The sequence below is a fragment of the Hydra vulgaris genome, chromosome 01 (genome assembly GCF_038396675.1).
Source record: "Hydra vulgaris chromosome 01, alternate assembly HydraT2T_AEP".
Classification (NCBI taxonomy): Eukaryota; Metazoa; Cnidaria; class Hydrozoa; order Anthoathecata; family Hydridae; genus Hydra; species Hydra vulgaris.
In genome coordinates this window covers 60,759,607-60,782,506 of record NC_088920.1, presented here as the reverse complement: position 1 = coordinate 60,782,506, position 22,900 = coordinate 60,759,607, and the positions used below count along the sequence as shown (strand labels likewise).

Genomic DNA, 22,900 nt, shown 5'->3' with positions numbered 1-22,900 from the left:
TGTTTTGTAGTTTAGAGATTTTATTGAATAACATGGAGGTTCACTTGCTTGCCGATATAAAGCTGAATATTTGCACAATGAAAAATATTAAAGCTTGAAACGAAAAATAAAAATACTTCAATTCTTACGTCTTTTACGCCGAGACAATGTTTAGAGCTGTCTAATCGACAAGAAGCAAAGATGTATTTTACTATCGAAGGTGAGGAAAGTAAGAAAAAAGGTACGGCACCAGAATTTTCCAGGCGGTCCCCCATCCAAGTGCTACCCTGGCCCGACGGTGCTTAACTTCCGTGATCGGACGAGAACGGGTGTGTTCACCGTGGTATGGTCGTAGGCTAAAGCATTAGCGTTTGTAACGTTTATAAACACTCAAATGAGCTGTTCACCCGCGTTCACCAAGTCACAAAGTCACTAATAATGTAGGAGAGACCTATCAACGTGATCAAAGAGTTTCGGTTCGTTGTGTGGCATCTGTAATGAAAAACGTAAAGGATTTTGTGCTGGATAAGTTGCGTTTAAAATTTTAGAGCCACAATTACAAAAATGGGCGGTTGAACAACCCCCTCATTTAAAGAACGAGCACACTACGGAAAAAAACTCATACTGAAACTTTAAGTCGAGTGCGAACGTGTTTTTTTGTTTTTTAGTGCGAATTTCAAGATGGCGGCTGGTGTGCCGGGTCGTGATGATTAAAACTCCGATAATTCATGAATTTTTCTTATTCAAAAAATGACGTTGTATCTACAATCCAAGAAACCGAAAGTTTATTAAACAAAATGAAAGTTGTAGCTAATGGAGTATTGATTGAGGATGTGTCTATTAATTATATCGACGATGATATGTCAAGTGAAGAGGATGAGTATCATAACATTCCGAAACCGAAAAGTTACTCATCGACACTAAATTTTGCTAATAATGTTGATCGACGACCACTTTTAAGTACTCTGGTTTTAAGGGTTCAAACGAATCTTTTCATTATGGATTTAATTATAGAAATTGAAAGTACTAACCTAGCAGAACTTGAAGGAGTTCAATTAATTAATCGAAACTCTATTATTGAGATCATAATGAAGATGGATGGAGCACGAAACTTTCTTTTGCAGAAAGGGTTGAATATCAATGAATTATATTATATATTCAAAAACTCAAATCCAAATAGACAACCTAGTAGATGAACACATGTGTCCATCTTTGGACTGCCTTTAGAGGCGAAAGTTACTCAAATTGGCAAATGTCTTGAACAGTTAGGATTTGGTAAACATGTCCTTACTAAACCAATAATGCGTAAAACACCGAACGAAGGTAAAGAATATTACAGTGGGATATTAGAAGCAGTTATGTAAGACTTAATAAAACCGATTCCTGTATTTATTGACTTGTTAGGATATCGTGTGAGAACAAAACATAACAGTCAAATAATTGTTCATGAAAGAAAACATAACGAAACAAAAGAAAACATTGCACATTCAAATGAAGTCAACAGTGAAAACGTTAATAAAGAGGATAATATTATAGCGATATCAATTGTTACTGAACAAATGTAAGCAGTACAAGAAGTATCTACGCCGAATGTAGCTGATAGAAAAGATTCACCAATTGAAGATGCGAGAGAAAAAGTTGAAAATAATAAAGTTGTTTTATCGAAAGAGGTTGTTGAAGAAGAAACAAGTAAATCATATAAAGGAAAGAAAAGACGCGAGGAGAGTAAGCAAGCGACGAATGATGGTGGTGAACGCAAAAGAAGAAACAATGATGAAAAGAGAAAGGTTGTTGAGAAAACGAGCGTTACAAACTGGTACGAGGAAATGGTTGAGTCAGGCGACATTGACAACGGAAAAGGAAAAATTACCTGAGGAATTCTTATTTTTACTTTGTTTTTTATTTTAAATTTTTTATTTTATGATATTTTATATTTTTAATTTTTGAAAAAAAAAAACTTTATTTGCGAACAATCGTGTTCATAGCATGCGCAAGAACTTCCGCGTCTTTTTTTAAGTAATTAAAATGTCTTTATTATTGGTTTCCTTAATTCGAAATGTGTCATTTTTTTAATGTTTCAGTTATGTCTTTTACATAACTTAATTGCTTTCTTTTTTTTTCGAGTTAATTAGTAGAAATAACTTTTAAAATTTTGTCTAAAATAAAGTCAATGGCCTTAATAATGTAGCCAAAACGAATATTATTTTTAACTTTCTAAAAAACTTATCTTGTGATTTTTATTGTATTCAAGAGACCAATAGCACCTATGAATCGGCTGTAGAATGGGCCAAAAAATGACAAAAAACATAACTGAAGGCTGTTCAATATGGAACAGCGGCTATAGCCGCGAATGCGGTGTGGCCATTCTCTTTAAAAAATAAACTAAAATTGCAGCAATTACTAAGGACAAAAATGAAAGAATTCTTGCTGTCACAGCAAAAGTAGACAATTTAAACATTAGATTAATTACTGTTTATGCTCTGAACACGCATAGTGTCAAAGAACGTTTTTTAAGAAACTAAATAAACACGCGGAAATATATAATTTTATAACATTGTCTTGTGACTCCAACATGGTTGAAAACCCTAGTCTTGACCGACAAGGTGGGGATTTATTAAATAAAAACCACCAAATCGCTCTCAATCAGTTAAGTGCTTTTAAGAAAATACATAAAGTGAATGACGTGTTCAGAACGCGTTTCCAGCAAAAACTTTTGTTTACTTATGAAAAAGAAGACAAAAGTTTAAAAAGTATAATCGATAGAATTTATGTTTCGAATACAAATTTAAATAAATGTAAATGCAAGTTTATTAAAAATAAACTTAGTGACGATGTAGCTGTTTTTAACGATTTAATTTTAAAAGAACATAACGAGAGAGGGCCTCGATACTGGCATCTTAATACGAGTTTGTTAGGTGAGGTAATGTTTGAAAATAAACTAAAATATGGTTTAGAAAAAAAAAAAAAATTTAAATTTGCAAACAACAACCAATGGTGCGACGTAAAAAAACTAGGATTAGGGACATTGCAATAGAGGTCTCCAAAGTTGAAAAGAGAGAAAACAAAGTTTGCGTAGTGTTTTTAGAAAATCAAATACAGATAGAAAAAATGAAACCTAATGTAGACGATGCAAAAATTAGGCAGCTGCAAAAAGAACAAAGAGCGCTTTTTAACAACAGCGGAATTTTAGTGAGAACAAAACAAATTGTTGTAGAAGAAGGAGAAAAACCTTCTAAAGCGCTGTTTCAATTAGTAAAGAGTAATCAAACCAAAAAAACAAATATAAAAATTAAAAGCAGCGAAAAAACTTTTAGCGACACAAAAAAGATTTTAAAAACTTTGGAAGGTTTTATAAATCGCTTTATAAAAGGCAAAAGTTAAATCAAGAAATGCAAAAAAGACTTTTTGAACAACATTCAAAATTGCTTAACAAACGAGCAAAACGCTTTTCTAAATGTAAATTTTAGCAGCGAGGAACTGTTTAACGCTGCGAAGTCGCTCAACAAAGGCAAAACACCGGGAATTAACAGAATTCCCGTTGAGTTCTACACCGAGTATTGGCACTTATACGGTGAAAAAGTAATAGCTTTGTTCAATGAAAATGTTTTTAATCCGCTAAACGAATTGTCCTGGTTGCAGAGGACTGCGCTAATTAGTCTTCTGCCCAAGGACGGCGATCTAACACTTTTACAAAATTGGCGTCCAATCTCTCTTTTGTGCGCTGATTACAAAATCATTACATAAGCGCTTGCGCTAAGACTTTCGAAAGTTCTACATCGCATACTGGGATCGTCCCAAACGTGTTCTGTCCCTGAAAGAAACTTTTTTTCAAACTTGTTTCTTTTGAGGGACGTCATTCACTATGCCACAAAAAAAACATTGATAGCGTTTTACTGACAACAGACTAATAAAATGCTTTTGACAAAATCAAAAGACCTTTTATGTTCAAATACTTAGAAAAGTATAATTTAGGACAAAATTTTATTAACGCAATTAAACAAACAATGAAAGAAAATCAATCCTAAGTAACAAATAACGGTTACATTAGCAAACCGCTAAAAGTTCGGAGGGGAGTTCGTCAAGGCGATCGTGTTTCACTCATGTTGTATTGTCTGGCGTTGGAAGTACTAGCCCTCGAGTTTAAAAATAATAGACTCCTGGACGGTATTCCGCTGCCAGGATCAAAATCAAACTTAAAAGTTTTACAATATGCTGATAACTCCACACTTTGTGTGAGAAGTCACGAGTCAATTGAGAAAATTTTTAAAATTCTAGACAAGTTTGAAAAGGCCTCCGACTCAAACGTAAACAAAAACAAAACCGAGGCCCTGGCTCTGGGTGGTTTGAACTATTTCGCACTCGAAAACAGCCTAAGCGAAAAGAAACGAAATATTATTTGGTTAAACGCGACGGTAATAAAAATTTTAGGAATCACTTTCCAATCTGATCTAGCGTATACGGCAAGGTTACCCTAGAACAAGAGGGTTGAAAAATTTAAAAAAAAATAATAAGTTTAAAATCCAGGAGCGTATCTTTAAGATGCAAGGGAATATTTGTCAATACTCTTGCATGGTCAAAGGTATGGTTTGTAGCGAACGTGTTTCCTGCGACAAAATTAGATTAAAAAAAAAATTAACAAAGAAATTTCAATTTACCTTTGGCAAAATTTGAACGCCGAACCTGTTAAAAGAGAAATTCTCAAACTCTTAGTTGACAAGGGAGGTTTGGGAATACTAGATGTTCAAAATCAGTGCCTTGCGCTGAGGTTGAAACATCTTTTGCAAATGTGAGAAACGGAAAACCCGCACGAAAGCTATTATTTGCAAAAGTATTTTCTATCTTATCAATTGAACCACCTCGCTAAAACAAAGTATCCTCAGTGGTTATATATGACTGGGAACAACAGTCCCAAATCCATAAGCAACCTACGTTTTTATTATAAAGATTCAATCGAGACAATTAAAAATGATATTAACATTTTTGAAATAGGTAAAAAAACTAAGAAAAATATTTATGCCTACTTTTCTGGCAAAACGGAAAACAGAGCAATAAAACTAATTGAGCTTTCGTGGAACGCCAAGTTTCATAAAACTCTTGCATGTAAAAAAACTTGGAAGAGGAATTTTAATTCGCACGCCCTGGGCACGAGCAAAAACTCCCTTTGGCGCATTTTAACTAATTCTCTGCCAACCTTAGAAAAATTAAACGGATGGCGCATAAAAAGAGGACAGTTTCACGGAAACTCAAATTGCAAAAGTTGCAACCGTGTAGAAGACATTCGTTATCCTTTTACTTTTTGCAGTAAAGCGCGAGCGGTATGGAAAAAAATAAAATTTGTATATAAAAGGTTGCTCCCATGAAAACCTTTTAACTCTTTGCACACTCTTATTTTAATAATATTAAGGGTTTACCAATATTAGATTGAATAGCAAAAATTATTACTACTTTTACAAATATAATAACATCAAAATTGTGGAAAAGTAGAAACTTAAAACTAAAAGAAAATCAAAACATTAACTCTAGGAGAATCGTAGAAAACATATCAAGACAAATAAAATATATATGGAAAAAAAATACAATAAATACCGTAGGGAAAACAATGTAGAAAAATTTCATAAGTTGTTCTCTTTAAATAACGCGTTTAGTGATATGAACATTCGAGCCTTAACATTCACCATCTAGACGATGGTGTATTGTAGGTCTCGATAAATTTAGAAAATAACGGGTGTTCAACCATAATTCTTTATTTTGGATATAGAGAAGGCATGACCCTAGTCGTCCGGTGACGCCGAAGGTTGTGTGTATTTTTTATTAGGTCGTGGGTTTATCGCCACGACGTATTTATTTTAAGCACGATTTTTTGTTATTTGAATTGCATGACCCTAGTTGTCTGGTGACGGCGAAGGTTGTGTATATTTTTTATAAGGTCGTGGGTTTTTCGCCACGACGTTTTTATTTTAAGCACGTTTATTTGTTTTGAATTTTAAAAATGAAAAGGTTGCATGACCCTAGTCGTCCGGTGACGGCGTAGGTTGTGTAAATATTTTTTAAGTTCATGGGTTAATCGCCATGATGAATTTATTATAAGCGCGATAATACTAACCATTAAGAAATTTTTCTTTTATTAACCCACAAGTTATTTTTTATCTGTCCATAAATTTTTACACTGAGTTATAACTATTATTGTACAAATTTTTATTTTTAACACCTAAAATTGAAAGGCCCCTTCATCAAGTAATAGCTGTTTCTTTTTAATCCAGTTTCTTTTTGTTAAATTAGCTTATTATTTTTTACAAACATAAAAAGGTTTTAAACTAGTAATACTAATATAGGTTTTAAACTAGTAATACTCCTCAATGTAATGTTTGAAACTTAAAAAAAAAAAAACGTCTTTTATGCAATTGTATAAATATAAAATCTGTATATATATTAAGGAACGCCTGTTGTTGTAAAACTGCCCATTTTGTAAACTACTTTTCATGAAATATATGTACATATTATTTAAAGATTTTTTTTACGAATTAATTTTTCAAATGTACACGTTTTTTTAATGTTGCAATTTGTATGCAAATGATAACCGTATATTTGATAATTGACAAACAGTGTAATTAAAGGCTTTATCAAAAAAAAATACTTTTGCTTGCTTGCTGTTGATTTCTTTTTAAACGAGGCTTTACTGCTGCTGCTGCTGGTGGTACAAACGAAGCAATGAGATTTTGTCATTTTCTCGCATAAACACAACACTAAAATAAGAAATTTTTTACTTTTTTCAAGTCAACAAAAACCTGTTACAGTTACAGTTACGGTTCTTGCTTATTGAATATATTGTACACTTGAATGACAATCTACTTGACATAAAAGAATATTTCAGCGTTTTTTCACATATATTAGTAATGGTGATGGAGTTTTTAAACATATTCAAGACTTTAAAGACTATCTAAACTTGAATGTTTAGAAAGCGTTCAGAAGTTGGCTTCTGAAGGTTTTGCGTTTGTAGCGTATAAGTGAGTTATTTTATCAAATATTGGTTGATTTCCAGGCACTTCTTCGATGGTGAGATTTGTGTAGTTATTGGATTTTCGAGTAGCATCTGCAGAGGTTCATTTGCAGAGATTTTGAGGAGTAACGTGGATGAGGCTCACTTGATTGCCGATATATGAAATATATAGAGCTGAATATTTGCACATTGCAAAATATTAAAGCTTCAAGCAATAAATCAAAATACTTCAATTATTACGTCTTTTACGCCGAGACAATGTACAGAGCTGTCTAATCGACAAGGAGCAAAGATGTACTTAAGTATTGAAGGTGAGAAAAGTAAGAAAAAGCCTACTGCACCAGGAGTTCCGAGGCGGTTCTCCCATCCAAGTACTACCCTGGCCCGACGGTGCTTAACTTCCGTGATCGGACGAGAATGGGTGTGTTCACCGTGGTATGGTCGTAGGCGAAAGCTCTAGCGTTTGCAACGCTTATTAACACTCAAATGAGTTGTTCACCCGCGTTCACCAAGTCATTAAGTCACTAATAATGTAGGACAGACCTATCAGCTTGATCAAAGAGTTTCGTTGTGTGGCATCTGTAATGAAAAACGTAATGGATTTCGTGCTGGATAAGTTGCGTTTAAAATTATAGAGCCACAATTACAAAAATGGTCAGTTGAACAACCATCTCGTTTAAAGAAAGAGGAAACGACGGAAAAAAACACATACTGAAAATTTTATTCCCTGTATTTTTTAATACCGTATTCTTACAACGGGTTGCCTGTAAGGCAACCTTAGCTTGTAGGGTTTTTAAAGTTTCCTGTAAGGCATTAATTGTTATCGTGTGTATTTATTTTAACACCCTCTCCCTACCACGGGTTGCCTGTAAGGCAACTTAAGTGTGTATGGTCGGTTTTGTAGTGTTTATTTTACTTTCATTGTTGTAGGAGTTACTAAACCTTAACCCTAACTATGTTAGTCAATAATCCTAATACGTAATCAATTAATAAATCAATTGATTTAGCTATTCCACCTAAAAGCTATGCCGATGCATTTGCATCAACATCCAATTCTAATGTTACAAATGAATTTAGCACACTTAAGAGAACACTTTTGTGTGAAATTTCAAAATCAACTACTGAGCTTGATGTATGATCAGCACTTGAAAATGCCTGTTTAGATAAGGATATAGAAGGTCTACAATTTTTTAGAAACGGAACGATGATTGAGCTTGTTATGAAAAATGACAAGGCTAAATCATCAATTCAATTAAATGGACTTTTAATCAACGATGTTATCCATCGCTTCTTCAATTCGTTGCTAACCAGAACCATTTGCAAACGAGTTGCAGTCTCTGTCCTCGGTTTGCCATTTAAAAAATAGAACCTACCTGTCGGTCAAACTTTAGAACAATTAGGATATGGGAAACATATCCATACTAAACCAGTCTATCGTAAAACTCTAACTAATCAAACTCCCTATTGTTCGGGAATCCTAATAGCCATAATGGAAAATCTTATTAAACCAATCCCAAGAACTTTAAAACCAAATAGATACTATATCAGAATAATATATACTGGACAAGAAAATGAAAAAAATCAAAAATCATGAAAAAGAACTACCAAAAGAAACAGTAACCACTTAAATCTTAATAATTCTAAAACAAAAAATTTTTCTTAAAAAAGATATTAAAAAAAAAATAATTAGGTAGACGATCGGACGTGTATTACCAGCGGTTTTTATTATTAGAAAAAAAGACGGCGTCTGAAGAAAAGCAAAAAAAAGTTTTTTTAAAAACTAAGAAACCAAATACGAAATCGAAATTAATTTTAACGAAGAGGAAATGTTGAAAGAGGAAGCCTTGATGTTACTGAAGCAAATGAGTCAAGTAGCGAATGGTGCATCGATTGCAGAGATAAGCAACGATTACAGCGACGATGATGAACGCGACGAAAAAAAAAACGAAATATCGAAACCAATTAACTATGCTTAAGCAGCAAAAACAAATATTCAACCGAGGAAGCTACCGTTAATTAAAACTCTATTTTTTTTTATTTTTTTATTTTTTTTCAAGATGACAATATATATATTTCAATGAAACTGATTTTACAATTGGGGACAAATGTACAATGTTTGGGTAAGCTTTTTCGTGATATATATACATAATGTTAAGATTTAGCATCTTCATAAATACAATGCCGTAAAATTATTACTAACCAAAAAAAAATTTATATATACATATTGCGTTAGCATAAATTTTTTATTCAATAGTTTTTCATTCATTTTTCATTAAAATTTTTCATTTTTCTTTAAAAGAGGGTCTTTAAACCAATGTTGATTAAGTTGCATTATATTAAAAAAAAAAACAAATAACAAACTTAATGTGGAAGATTTACACATATCTCCCCCTTTAAAAAATATATATGTAAATCATTATAATGCGCTCGCGCGACTACAAATATGTCAATATATCAAGCTAAACACTTGTATATATATATATATATATATATATATATATATATATATATATATATATATATATATATATATATATATATGACTAATAAGTAATTATAAACAAAAAAAAAATACGCATGTCTTTCGCACCAAGTGGTTACCCTGGACATGCTCAGACTCGTGGTTTAAATAATAAAATATCGTGGCGATTAACCCATGACTTCATAAAATAAACACACAACCTTTGCCATCACCAAATAGCTAAGCTCATGCCGTTTTTCGTAATTGATAATGGTTAAAAACATAAATTTTTTGCTGTTAACTTGGTAATCGAGACCTAAAATTCACCATTTAAAATATGGTGAATGTTAAGTCTCGATTTTCACTTCGCTATAAAGCGTTATTTATTGAAAACATTTCATGAAATTTTTCTATGTTGTTTTCTCTGGAGTATTTATTTCATTGTATTGCCCAGATATATTTTATTTCTGTTTTGCATTTTGAGTTTCCATGGAATTGGCCACGCTTTACTCTCCAGGAGTTTGTTTTTTCTGAAGTGGGGAGTGAGTTTGTAAGAAAACGCCAATGTGAATTTTTACTAGTTCCCTGAGCATAGGATTCAAAGCTCTCTTCCCAGATTTGTTTCCTGGTGTCTTTTGGAACTTTGCTTCCCATCATTTATACATTTAATTCATAATAAGAATTTACATGAAAGGTTGTTTACAGTAATAGGGGGGGGGGGGATTTTTCGTAATATATTTACAAGTTTTTTTTCTTCAATAAATACCGTATATAATATGTTGATGAAATACATTGTGAGAAGTTTTATAACATGGTTTATGTTTGGGTATATACATATGTGAGGGAATTTTCTCTTGATATGTTTCTCTAATACTGTACATTATATAGGTTTTTGATGATTCAATTTTTATAAAAAATTTTTAATTTTTATTATTCAGAGTTAAAAAGCAACTAAAATTTCATAATGCTGTGGTATCAAACTCAAACTTTTAGTGTGGGATAGTTATAGCTCTAGCTTCTTAATGGGTTATTTGCAATTTACATTTTTTATAGTAGTTGCTCGTTTATAATATACTTAGCTGTAGATAGCTTTATATAAAAAAATAAGAAGAGTTAAAATAAACATTAAAATGTGTTTTTAAAATATTATACTGGCTAATTTTTTTTAGTATATTTTCAGCAATTGGTTTGGCCGGAATATGACGTTTTTCTTTTAGTTTGGAGTTTCTACATCTCCATAATTCATTAGTGGTAGTGTGTGTTAGGGTTGTGATAATTTTTGCAGTATAATTTTTTTGGTAGTTCCTTTATGTTTATCAGAAAGAGGGTGTGTACCGAGTTAAATGGTTTCAACGGTAGGAGTTTTTCATAAATGTTTCTTATTACTTTCCACACAGCCCTCGCCTTGCTGCAGAAGATGAAAGGGTGAAGAGTATTTTCCACTCGGTTACAATTTTTGCATTTGGAGTTTCCATGGAATTGTCCATGTTTAACTTTCCAAGTGTTTAATTTTTCTGAAGTTGGCAGGGAGTTAGTAAGAATGCGCCTGTGCGTGTTCTTGCTTGTTCCCTTCGGCATACGAGTCAAAATTCCTTTCCCATATCTGTTTCCATGGGATTGGTTTTTGTAATTTTTCCTCCCATTTAAGTTAAATTAGTTTAATGCTCTTGTTTTCTTTTTGTCGGGAGATGTGGGTATTGATATTTTATGTTGTTTTTGAGTAATGTTAAAAGTCTCAGGATTTCCTCTAATCTTTTCAACTACATCTTTATAATATAAGGGGAGTGGATTTAGGGATTTTGGATTGTTGATTCCAGTAAGGAATAGCCATTGAGCATATTTAGTTTTGGCTAGATTGGTTAAAGAGAAAGCTAAATAGTATTTTTGTAAATAAAAACCTTAGTGGCAGTTGTCTACTTCTTACATTTAAAGTATGTGTTTCATTCTGATGGCAAAGCACTGGTTTTGCGCATCAAGAATGCCCAGACCCCCCATATTCACGGGTAGTTTTAGGATGTCTCTTTTAATGGGTTCTGCGTATATGCTCTGCCACAGGTAGGTTGAGATTGTTTTATCTATTTTTTCTAGGTCTTGTTTTGAAATAGGAAAGATGTTAGTCACATGCCACACTTTTGACAGAGCAAGGGTGTTAACAAAGATTCCTTTGCATTTTAAGGAAAGACTTCGGTATTTAAAATTTTGAATTTTTTTAGGAGTTTTTCATTTGCTTTGTGATAATTTATTCTGCCTGTGTAGGCAAGGTCTGTGTGAAATGTTACTACTAGTATATTTAATCCCACCTGGTTCGACCAGTTTATATTAAAGTTTTTTTGACTGAGTGTTTTTATGTTATTTTCATATCCTAGGTAGTTAAAGCCGCCTAAGGCCAGCGCTTTGGTTTTGTTTTTGTTTATGTTTGATCCCGAGGCTTGCTTAAAGTCCTCGAGTATGTTAAAGATTTCTTTAATTGAGTTTTCGCTTCGAACAAACAGCGTCGTGTCGACTGCGTACTGCATTACTTTGAGGCTTGTTTTAGTGCCTGGCAGCGGAATACCGTCTATAAACCTATTAGATTGAAATTCGCGTGCGAGCGTTTCCACTGCAAGGTAGTACAGCATAAGGGATAATTGGTCTCCTTGGCGGATACCTCTCTCAATTCTAAAGGGTTTGCTCATATATTCGTTGTTTATGATGATGGATTGAGTGTTATTCATGGTCTGTTTTATTGCGTTTATTAAATCTTTGCCCAAGTTAAGTTTTTCAAGAATTTTAAAGAGAAAGTCTCGAGCAAGTTTGTCAAATGCTTTTTCCTGATCGATGGTGATCAGGCAACTAGCAATATTTTTTTCGTTTGTAGTGAATGATATCTCTGGCAAGAGGCATATTTGAGAAGATGTTTCTTCCGGGTACAGAGCACGTTTGCGCTGGACCCAATAATACATTTAGGAGTTTGGAGAGTCTCAGTGCTAGCGCTTTTGCGATTATTTTATAATCTGCACATATCAGTAAGATTGGCCTCCAGTTTTGTATTAATGTCGGATTCCCATCTTTGGGTAGGAGGGAGATGAGATCTGTTTTTTGTGTCCAGGATAGCTCATTACTTAAGTTAAGCATCTTTTTATTAAAGAGGTCAGTCAGCTTCTCCTTGTATATGTCCCAATATTCTTGGTAAAATTCAATTGGGGTGCCGTCAATGCCTGGAGTTTTTCCTCTGCCTAAGGATTTTGCGGCATTGTGGAGTTCCTCGCTGCTGAATTGAATATGTAAACAAGCGTTTTGGTCATCGTTAATAGTGTTTTCAATATTATCGATAAAATGTTTTTGTTTTTCACCGTTTAAAGTTTGTTTTTTGTATAATTGTTTATAAAATTTTCTTATTGTTTTTAGAATGTTTTTTGTGTCTTTATGCAAACAATCCTTATCTTGAATACTTTTAATAGTTTTTCACTTTTGATTATCTCTTTCCATTTGAAAGAGTGATTTTTTTGGTTTTTTGCCTTCTTCATATATAATTTGTTTTGTTCTCACAAAAATTCCTCTGTCAATGCAGAGGTCTTTTTTCTCCTTAAGGAGTTGCTTAATTTTTTCATTATCTGCGCAAGTTTAGTTTATTTCAAATTCTATTTGCTTTCCTAACAACGCCTTTTGTTTTTTTCTTTGTGTTTTTTTAATTTTTGCAGTTTCTATGGCGACATCTGTAATGCGGGTTTTTATTATATCCCACCATTGATCATTGTTTTTGTATTTAAATTTTTTATTTTTTTGTTGTTCAAAATCTTTAAATAATCTATTTTCAAAATTCGCATCATTTAATAAATTTGTGTTGAGGTGCCAGTAGCCTGGTCCCCTTTCGTTTGAGTTTTCGTATTTGATTTCGCATAAAATTGCATTATGGTCGCCTAAAACGTTTTCTAAAACAGAGCATTTGCAATGTTTTATTAGTTCGTTAGAGGCGTATAGACGGTCTATTCTACTCTTAAAGAATTTAACTTCTTTTACGTAAGTGAAAACTCGCTCATGCGTGAAAAGCGTTCTAAAGACGTCACTCACTCTATGTTGTTTTGTAAAAAGGTTAAGATTTTTTATACTTTTTTGGTGATTAAGGTTGTATAAATCTCCACCTTCTCTATCTAAACTTGGATTTTCAACCATGTTGAAGTCTCCCAATAATATAAGAAAATCTTAAAGTCGCTGTTTGTTTAGCTTCTCAAAAAAATGTTCTTTATATTGGTGTATATTGGTTGCATAAATATTGATTATCCTTATTTTTATTTTCTTTTTGATAGCAGTGGCAGCAAGAATTCTACCTTTCTTATCCTGTGTAATTTGTTCAAGTTTTGTTTCTTTTTTGAACAGAATTGCAACGCCGCAATCGCGGCTCGTTCCGCTATTCCATATAGAGGTTCCATTCGTTTTATTTTTCCATTCAATGGCCCATTCGTTTGAAGTTTTATTATTGCTATGAGTTTCTTGAATACATATAATATCATAGTTTAATTTATAAAAAAAATTCACCAAACTTTTCCTTTTTGCCCTATTGTTGAGGCCGTTAACATTGTTTGTTAGAATTTTTACTGCCATTGTTAAAGATCATTAAATCAAAACGTGGTTTCAAGAGATTAATAAGATAAGAATAATAGCATTCGAAAAGTTAATTAAATTTCATTTAAACTTTGGCGCTTTTACTTGTTTTAAAACGTGTTTTTATAATAGTTTTTGTGGGAAACTTAGGCGTATTAATAAAATATCAAAATAAAAACTTAAAAAGAAAATTAAAATTAAATCAATTTAATAAAAAAATAATAAAAAAAATAATAACCTTACGTCACCTTTCCCAATTCGCTTACACCATCTTCCGACTCTTCGCTATTTCTTCGTACCAGTTTTTTTCGGACATTTAATCAATTTCGTTTAACTTTTCGTCTTCGGTTCTTCGCTTGCTTTCTCCGTTGTCCCTCATCGTCGCTTCAGTTTCTTCTCGTCTTTTCGTTTCTTTTTTTTTCTTTTTGCAAGTTTCTTTGTCTTCGTCTTCTGCTCCTATGTTTTCTTCAATAAGTATTTGTGTACATTCGTTCTTTTCGTTTATATCCATTTTTGTTGGCATATTTTCCTTCACCACGTCTTGTAACGTGTTTTCATTTGATTCCTTTGTTTTTGGAGATATTAGGGTTGGTGGTTGGGTCTCATTTTCGTTAACAAGATTTTCGTTGCCATTTATTTTATTTGAGGTTTCTTTAACAATTACATTGTTATATCTTTGCTCGTTTCGAGGTGGCTGCCCATTGGTTCGTATTTTGTAACCAAGGATTTCAATAGACTGGGGTATCGGCATAACCATATCTTCGAGTATGGCAACAAGAATCCCACTGTAATACTCGCTCCCTTTATTCGGAGTTTTTCTCATGACTTATTTTGTCAATATGTGCTTTCCATAGCCCAATTTCTCAAAACACTTACCGATTTGAGTGGCTTTGACTTCGAGGGACATTCCAAAGACAGATATGTGTGTTCTTCTACTAGGTTGTCTGTTAGGGTTTCATTTAGTGAATATGTGATGGAAGCCATTAATATTAAGGCCATTTTCAAGTAGAAAGTTCTTTGCGTCATCCGATTTCATAACGATTTCTATAACAGTGTTCCGGTTTATTAATTGTAGACCTTCTAATTCATTGGCCAGATTTGAGTTTTCAATTTCAATGATCACATCAGCAAACGAAGCTCTTGTTTGCAATTGTGAGAGAAGGGTTCTGTTAAAAGGCCTCTTCTCAAATGTTTTAGTAGTGTTAGCCATAGTCGCGGAGGCATAAGATTTTGTTTTAGAAGAAGTACTACTTTGTTCTTCATCGTCGGTCAGGTCATCATTGCTGTAATTTAAAACAAATTCGTCCATCTGTGCTCCATTTGCCACAGATCTCATTTTTTCTAATAAAGTTTCGGATTCTTCTTCCGTTTTAGCAATATCGCTTGTTCGTTTGAAAGGTTTTTCTGTAATTATGAAAAAAACTTTTTTGACATCATCTCCTTCAGACACTATTGGCTCGCAAGCCGCCATCTTTAAACTTGCAACTTGCAACTTGCAGCGTCGACTGAAAAATTTCAGTATGTGTTTTTTTCCATAGGGTCCTCGTTCTTTAAACGAGGGATTTGTTCAACTGACGATTTTTGTAATTGTGGCTCTAAAATTTTAAACGCAACTTATCCAGCACAAAATCCAATACGTTTTTCATTACAGATGCCACACAACGAATCGAAACTCTTTGATCAAGTTGATAGGTCTGTCTTACATTATTAGTGACTTGGTGAACGCGGGTTAACAGCTCAATTGAGTGTTTATAAGTTCCTGGGAACTCCTGGTGCCGTAGGCTTTTTCTTACTTTTCTCACCTTACTTTTCTTACTTTTCTCAAATACATCTTTGCTCGTTGTCAATTAGACAGCTCTGAAAATTGTCTCGGTGTAAAAGACGTAAAAATGAAAGTATTTTTATTTTTCGTTTCGAGCTTTAATATTTCCATTGTGCAAATATTCAGCTCTATATATTTCATATATCAGCAATCAAGTGAAACTCCGCGTTATTCAACAAAATCTCGAAGGTACAAAACAGGGCAAAAGATGCTACTCAAAAATTCAATAACTACACAAATCTCACCGTCGAAGAAGTGCTTGCAAATCAATAAATATTCGATAAAATAACTCACATGTACGCTACAAACGCAAAACCTTCGAGCCAACTTCTCAACACATTCAAAACATTCAAGTCTAGTTAGTCTTTAAAGTCTTGAATATAATTTTAAAACTCTTTAACGATTTTAAAAACTCTAACACCATTGTTAACGTATGTGAAAAAACGCTGAAATGTTCTTTTATGCTAAGTAGATTGTCATTCAAGTGTACAGTAAATGTTATAAGTAAGAACTGCGAGAAAATGACAAGTTCTCATTGCTTCGTTTGTACCAGCAGCAGCAACAGGAGCAGTACAGCCTCGTTTAATAAGAAATCAACAAGCAAGTAAATGTAATTTATTAGATAGAGTCTTTAACTACACTGTTCGTCAAAAATCAAGTATGCAGGTACCATTTGCATACAAATTGCAACATTAAAAAAAAAGGTGTAAATTTAAAAAACTTATCCGTAACAACAATCTGAAAAACTCTGTTAAAAAACTCAAAAATCAGTCTCTAAAAACCTTAAAATGCAAAAGAAGAGTCGTTTGCACTAGCACGTCAATAAGACGTGCAAGTACACTGGAAAGTTGCTTTTGTTTGCTTTAGTTGACTCACTCCTAAAAACCCGAAAAATCGAAATTTTGCGTCAAAATTTTTTGATGCTTACTTTCTTTTTTTTTTTTTTTTATAACATATGTACATATATTTCTTGAAAAATAATTTACAAGATGGGCAGTTTTACAACAACAGGCGTTCCGTAATATATATACAGGTTTTATATTTATACAATTGCATAAAAGACGTTTTTTTTTTTAAAAAAATCCAAAAATTTAAAAATCACATCAAGGAGTATTATCAGTTTAAAATTTTCGATGTTTGTAAAAAAAAAATGCTAATTTAACTAAATGAAAGGGGATTAGAAAGACAAACAGCTATTAATTGTCGAAAGGGCATTTCAATTTTAAGGTGTTAAAAATTAAAAATTTGCACATAAATAGTTATAACTCAGTGTAAGAAATATTAGGACAGGTGAAAAATACTGGTGAGTGTCTAAATGAAAAATTTGTTAATGGTTAGTATTATCGTGCTTATAATAAATTCATCATAGCGATGAACCCATGATCTTAAAAAATATTAACACAACCTTCGCCGTCCCCGGACGACTAAGGTCATGCAACCTTTTCATCATTAAAATTCAAAACAAATAAACGTGCTTAAAATAAAAACGTCGTGGCGATTAACCCACAGCCTTCTAAAAAATACACACAACCTTCGCCGTCACCGGACAAATAGGCTCATGCAATTCAAATAAAAAAAAATCGTGCTTAAAATAAATACGTCATGGCGATTAACCCACGACCTTATAAAAAATACACACTACCTTCGCCGTCACCGGACGACTAGGGTCATGCCTTCTCTATATCCAAAATAACGAATTATGGTTGAACACCCTTTATTTTCTAAATTTTTCGAGACCTACAATTCACCATCGTCTAGATGGTGAATGTTAAGTCTCGATTGTTCTTATCGCTAATCGCGTTATTTAAACGGAACAACTTATGAAATTTTTTCACATTATTTTCCCTAAGGTATTTCTTGTGTTTTGTTTAACATATATATTTTATTTGTCTTGATATTTTTTCTACGATTCTCGTAGAGTTAATGTTTTGATTTTCTTTTAGTTTTAAGTTTCTACTTTTCCACAATTCTGATGTTATTATATTTGTTAAAGTAGTTATAATTTTTGCTTTTCCATCCTAATATTAATTAAAAAAAGAGCGAGCAAAGAACTGAAAGGTTTTCCTGGGAGCAACCTTTCATATACAAATCTTATTTTTTTCCAGACCACTTGCGCTTTACTGCAAAAAATATAAGGATGTGGTGTGTCTTCTACACGGTTGAACCTTTTGCGATTTGAGTTTCCGTGAAACTGTCCTCTTTTTATGCGCCATCCGTTTAATTTTTTTAAGGTTGGCAGAGAATTAGTTAAAATGCGCCAAAGGGAGTTTTTGCTCGTGCCCAGGGCGTGCGAGTTAAAATTCCTCTCCCAAATTTTTTCCATGGAAGAGTTTTTTGAAACTTGGCGATCCACGAAAGCTCAATTAGTTTTATTGCTCTGTTTTTCGTTTTGCCAGAAAAGTAAGCATAAATATTTTTCGTATTTTATTTACCTATTTCAAAAATGTTGATATCATTTTTAATTGTCTCAATTGAATCTTTATAATAAAAAGGTAGGTTGTTAATGGATTTGGGACTGTTGTTCCCAGTCATATATAACCACTGAGGATATTTTGTTTTAGCGAGGTGGTTCAATTGATAAGATAGAAAACACTTTTGCAAATAATAGCTTTCGTGCGGGTTTTCCGTTTCTCTCATTTTCAAAAGATGTTTCAACCTCAGCGCAAGGCACTGATTTTGAACATCTAGTATTCCCAAACCTCCACTGTCAACTAAGAGTTTGAGAATTTCTCTTTTAACAGGTTCGGCGTTCAAACTTTGCCAAAGGTAAATTGAAATTTCTTTGTTAATTTTTTTTTGATCTAATTTTGTCGCAGGAAACACGTTCGCTACAAACCTGCCTTTGACAACGGAAGGGTATTAACAAAAGTTCCCTTGCATTTTAAAGATACGCTCTTGTATTTTAAATTTAATATTTTTTTAAAAATTTTTTAACCGCCTTATTTCAGTTTAACCCTGCCGTATACGCTAGAACAGAATGGAAAGTGATTCCTAAAATTTTAATTCCTGTCGCGTTTGACCAAATTATATTTTGTTTCTTTTCGCTTAGGCTGTTTTTGCATGCGAAATAGTTAAAGCCACCCAGAGCCGACGCCTTGGTTTTATTTTTGTTTACGTTTGAGCCAGAGGCCTTCTCAAACTTCTCTAGAATTTTAAAAATTTCCTCAATTGACTCGTGACTTCTCACACAAAGTGTGGCGTCATCAAAATATTGTAAAACTTTTAAGTTTGATTTTGATCCTGGCAGCGGAATACCGTCCACAAGTCAATTATTTTTAAATTCGAGGGCTAGTAATTCTACCGCCAGACAATACAACATAAGTGAAATAGGATCGCCTTGACGAACCCCCTCCGAACTTTTAGCGGTTTGCTAATGTAACCGTTATTTATTACTAAGGATTGAATTTCTTTCATTGTTTGTTTAATTGCGTTAATATAATTTTCTCCCAAATTATACCTTTATGAGATTTTGAGCAAAAAAGGACTATCGATTTTGTAAAAAGCTCTTTCCTGGTCTGTTGTCAGTAAAACGCTATCAATGTTTTTTTTGTGGCATAGTGAATGACGTCCCTCACAAGAAACAAGTTTGAAAATATGTTTTTTTCAGGGACAGAACACGTTTGGGACGATCCCAGTATGCGATATAGAATTTTCGAAAGTCTTAGCGCAAGCGCTTTTGTAATGATTTTGTAATCAGCGCACAAAAGAGAGATTGGACGCCAATTTTGTAAAAGTGTTAAATCGCCGTCCTTGGGCAGAAGACTAATTAACGCAGTCTTCTGCGACCACAACAATTCGTTTTGCGGATTAAAAACATTTTCATTGAATAAAGCTGTCACTTCTTCACCGTATATGTGCCAATATTGGGTGAAGAACTCAACAGGAATTCTGTCAATTTCCGGTGTTTTGCCTTTGTTGAGCGACTTCGCAGCGTTAAACAGTTCCTTGCTCCTAAAATTTACATTCACAAAAGCGTTTTGCTCGTTTGTCAAACAATTTTAAGTGTTGTTCAAAAAATCTTTCTGCATTTCTTGATCTTATTTTTGCCTTTTATAATGCGATTTATAAATTTTTTTAATAGTTTTCAAAATGTTTTTTGTGTCGCTAAAAGTTTTTTTGTCGCTTTTTACTTTTTTAGTTGTTTTTTTGGTTTGATTACTCTTTTCTAATTAAAACAGCTCTATAGAAGGTTTTTCTTCTTCTTCTACAACAATTTGTTTTGTTTTCACAGAAATTCCGATGTTGTTAAAAAGCGCTTTTTGTTCTTTTTGCAGTTACTGAATTTTTGCATCGTCTCTATTTCGTCTCATTTTTTCTATCGTAATTTGATTTTCTAAAAACGCTTCGCGAGTTTTGTTTTCTCTCTTTTTCACTTTCAAGACCTCTATCGCAATGTTCCTAATCCTAGTTTTAATTACGTGCCACCATTGGTTGTTGTTTGCAAATTTGCATTTTTTGTTTGTCGTGTTTTTAAAATCACTTCTTAGTTTATTTTCAAACATTACCTCACCTAACAAACTCGTATTAAGATGCCAGTATCGAGGCCCTCTCTCGTTATGTTCTTTTAAAATTAAATCGTAAAAAGCAGCTAAATGGTTACTAAGTTTATTTTTAATAAACTTGCATTCACATTTATTCAAAAATTATATCCGAAACATAAATTCTATCTCTTCTACTTTTAAACTTTTGTCTTCTTTTTCATAAGTAAATTAAAGTTTTTGCGGGAAACGCGTTCTGAACACGTCATTCACTTTATGTATTTTCTTAAAAGCACTTAACTGATTGAGACCGATTTGGTGGTTTTTATTTAATAAATCCCCACCTTGTCGGTCAAGACTAGGGTTTTCAACCATGTTGAAATCACCAGACAATATTAAAAATTCATATACTTCGGCGTGGTTATTTAGTTTCTTAAAAAAACGTTCTTTGACACTATGCTTGTTCGGAGCATAAACAGTAATTAATCTAATTTTTAAATTGTCTACTTTTGCTGTGACAGCAAGAATTTTTCAGCTTTCGTCCATTGTATTTTCTGCAATTTTAGGTTCTTTTTTAAAGAGAATGGCCACACTGCATTCGCGGATATAGCCGCTGTTCCATACTGAACAGCCTTCAAATATGTTTTGCCATTCTTTGGCCCATTCTACAGCTAATTCATCGGTGCTATGGCTCTCTTGAATACAATAAAAATCATAAGATATGTTTTTTAGAAAGTTAAAAATATTTTTCCTTTTGGCTACATTATTAAGGCCATTGACGTTGTTAGACAAAATTTTAAAGGCCATTTCTACTAATTATCTCGAAAAAAAGGAAAGCAATTAAGTTATGGAAAAGACTTTATTAAAACATTAAAAAAATGACACATTTCAAAATTAAAGAAACCATAAATAACGACATTTTAATAACTTAATAAAGACGCGGAAGTTCTTGCGCATGCTCCGAGCACAATTGTACGCAATTAACGTTTTTTTTTCTTTTTCTTTTTAAAAATTTTAAAAAAATTTAATAAAATATCATGAAATAAAAAAAATTAAAATTCCTCACATAATTTTACCTTCATCCTTCCCTATGTCGCCTGATTTCACAATTTCCTCGGACCAGTTTTTAACGCCGATCTCATTTGCAACTCGATTTTCTTCATCATTTCGTCTTTTGCGCCCTCCTATATCATCCATCGTTGATTTTACTTCTTTACGTCTCTTCTTTCGTTTCTTTCACGATATACCTGCATCTTTAAAATCTTCTCCCGATACAACAACTTGATCAACAGAATTATTTACATTATCGTCTCCTTTAACCCCAATTGGGGAAACCATTCCATCAACATTCTGCGAAGAAACTTCTTTAACAGCGTTAGGTTTTACGGTTACACTCACCATTTCAACTAAAATACTTTCGTTATTATCATTATTAGTAACAACATCTTTCGGTGGATTAACTTTTTCATTCGATACCTTAACATGTCTTTCTTGAGTTTGAACTTGTCCATGTTTTGTTTTGACTCTATAGCCAAGCAAATCCATGTAAACTGGAAGTGAAGAAACTAAATCTTCCATAATGGCAACCAGTATGCCGCTATAATATTCACTGCCTTCATTTAACGTTCTTCTCATTACTGGCTTGGTTAGGACATGTCTCCCGTAACCCAATTGTTCGAGACATTTACCAATTTGAGTGTTTTTGGCCTCTAAGGGCAAACCAAAAACAGAATCATGAGTACGCCGACTCGGTTGTCGGTTTGGATTTGCTTTTTTAAATACATAGTGAAATCCATTTATGTTTAATCCTTTTTCGAAAAGGTAATTTTTTGCTCCGTCAGCTTTCATTAAATTTTCGATTATGGTGTTCCTATTTATTAGTTGGACTCCTTCCAACTCTTTCGGTAAATTAGCTTTTTTTTTTTTCCACGATCACATGACTAATTAAAATTCGAGTTTGAACTCTGACGATCAGAATTCTTTGAAGTGGTCGCCGATCAACTTTTAATACGTATTTAGTTCCGAAGCATAACTTTTTAGTTGAGGTATACTATGATATTGTTCTTCCTCACTTGACAAATCATCATCGCTATATTCAATTGGTATGACTTCAATAAGTTCCCCAATAGCGACGGAATTCATTCTCTTTAAGAGATTATTAGATTCATTAACACTTAAAACAACATCATTGTTAACAATTGGACTTTTTCGCGAAGTATTTTACAAAATTTCGCCACCATCAGGTTCACCAGCCGCCAACTTGAAAATCGCACTAAAATAAAAAAACACGTCTGCACTCGACTAAAAAGTTTTAGTATATGTTTTTTTCCGTATTGTCCTCGTTCTTAAAATGAGGGGGTTGTTCAACTGCCTAATTTTGTAATTGTGGCTCTAAAATTTGAAACGCAACTTATCTAGCACGAAATCCTTTACGTTTTTCATTACAGATGTCACAAAACGAATCGAAACTCTTTGATCAAGTTGATAGGTCTCTCCTACATTATTAGTACCTTAGTGACTTGGTTAACGCAGGTGAACAGCTCATTTGAGTGTTCATAAGCGTTGCAAACGCTAGAGCTTTC

The 22,900-nt window shown here is 33.0% G+C and overlaps 2 pseudogenes; both read right to left on the bottom strand.

The window, feature by feature from the left end:
* Positions 1–217: 217 nt before the first annotated feature.
* Positions 218–336, bottom strand: LOC136075623 (5S ribosomal RNA; annotated as a pseudogene).
* Positions 337–7,305: 6,969 nt separating this feature from the next.
* Positions 7,306–7,425, bottom strand: LOC124810673 (5S ribosomal RNA; annotated as a pseudogene).
* Between the last annotated feature and the right edge of the window lie 15,475 nt (positions 7,426–22,900).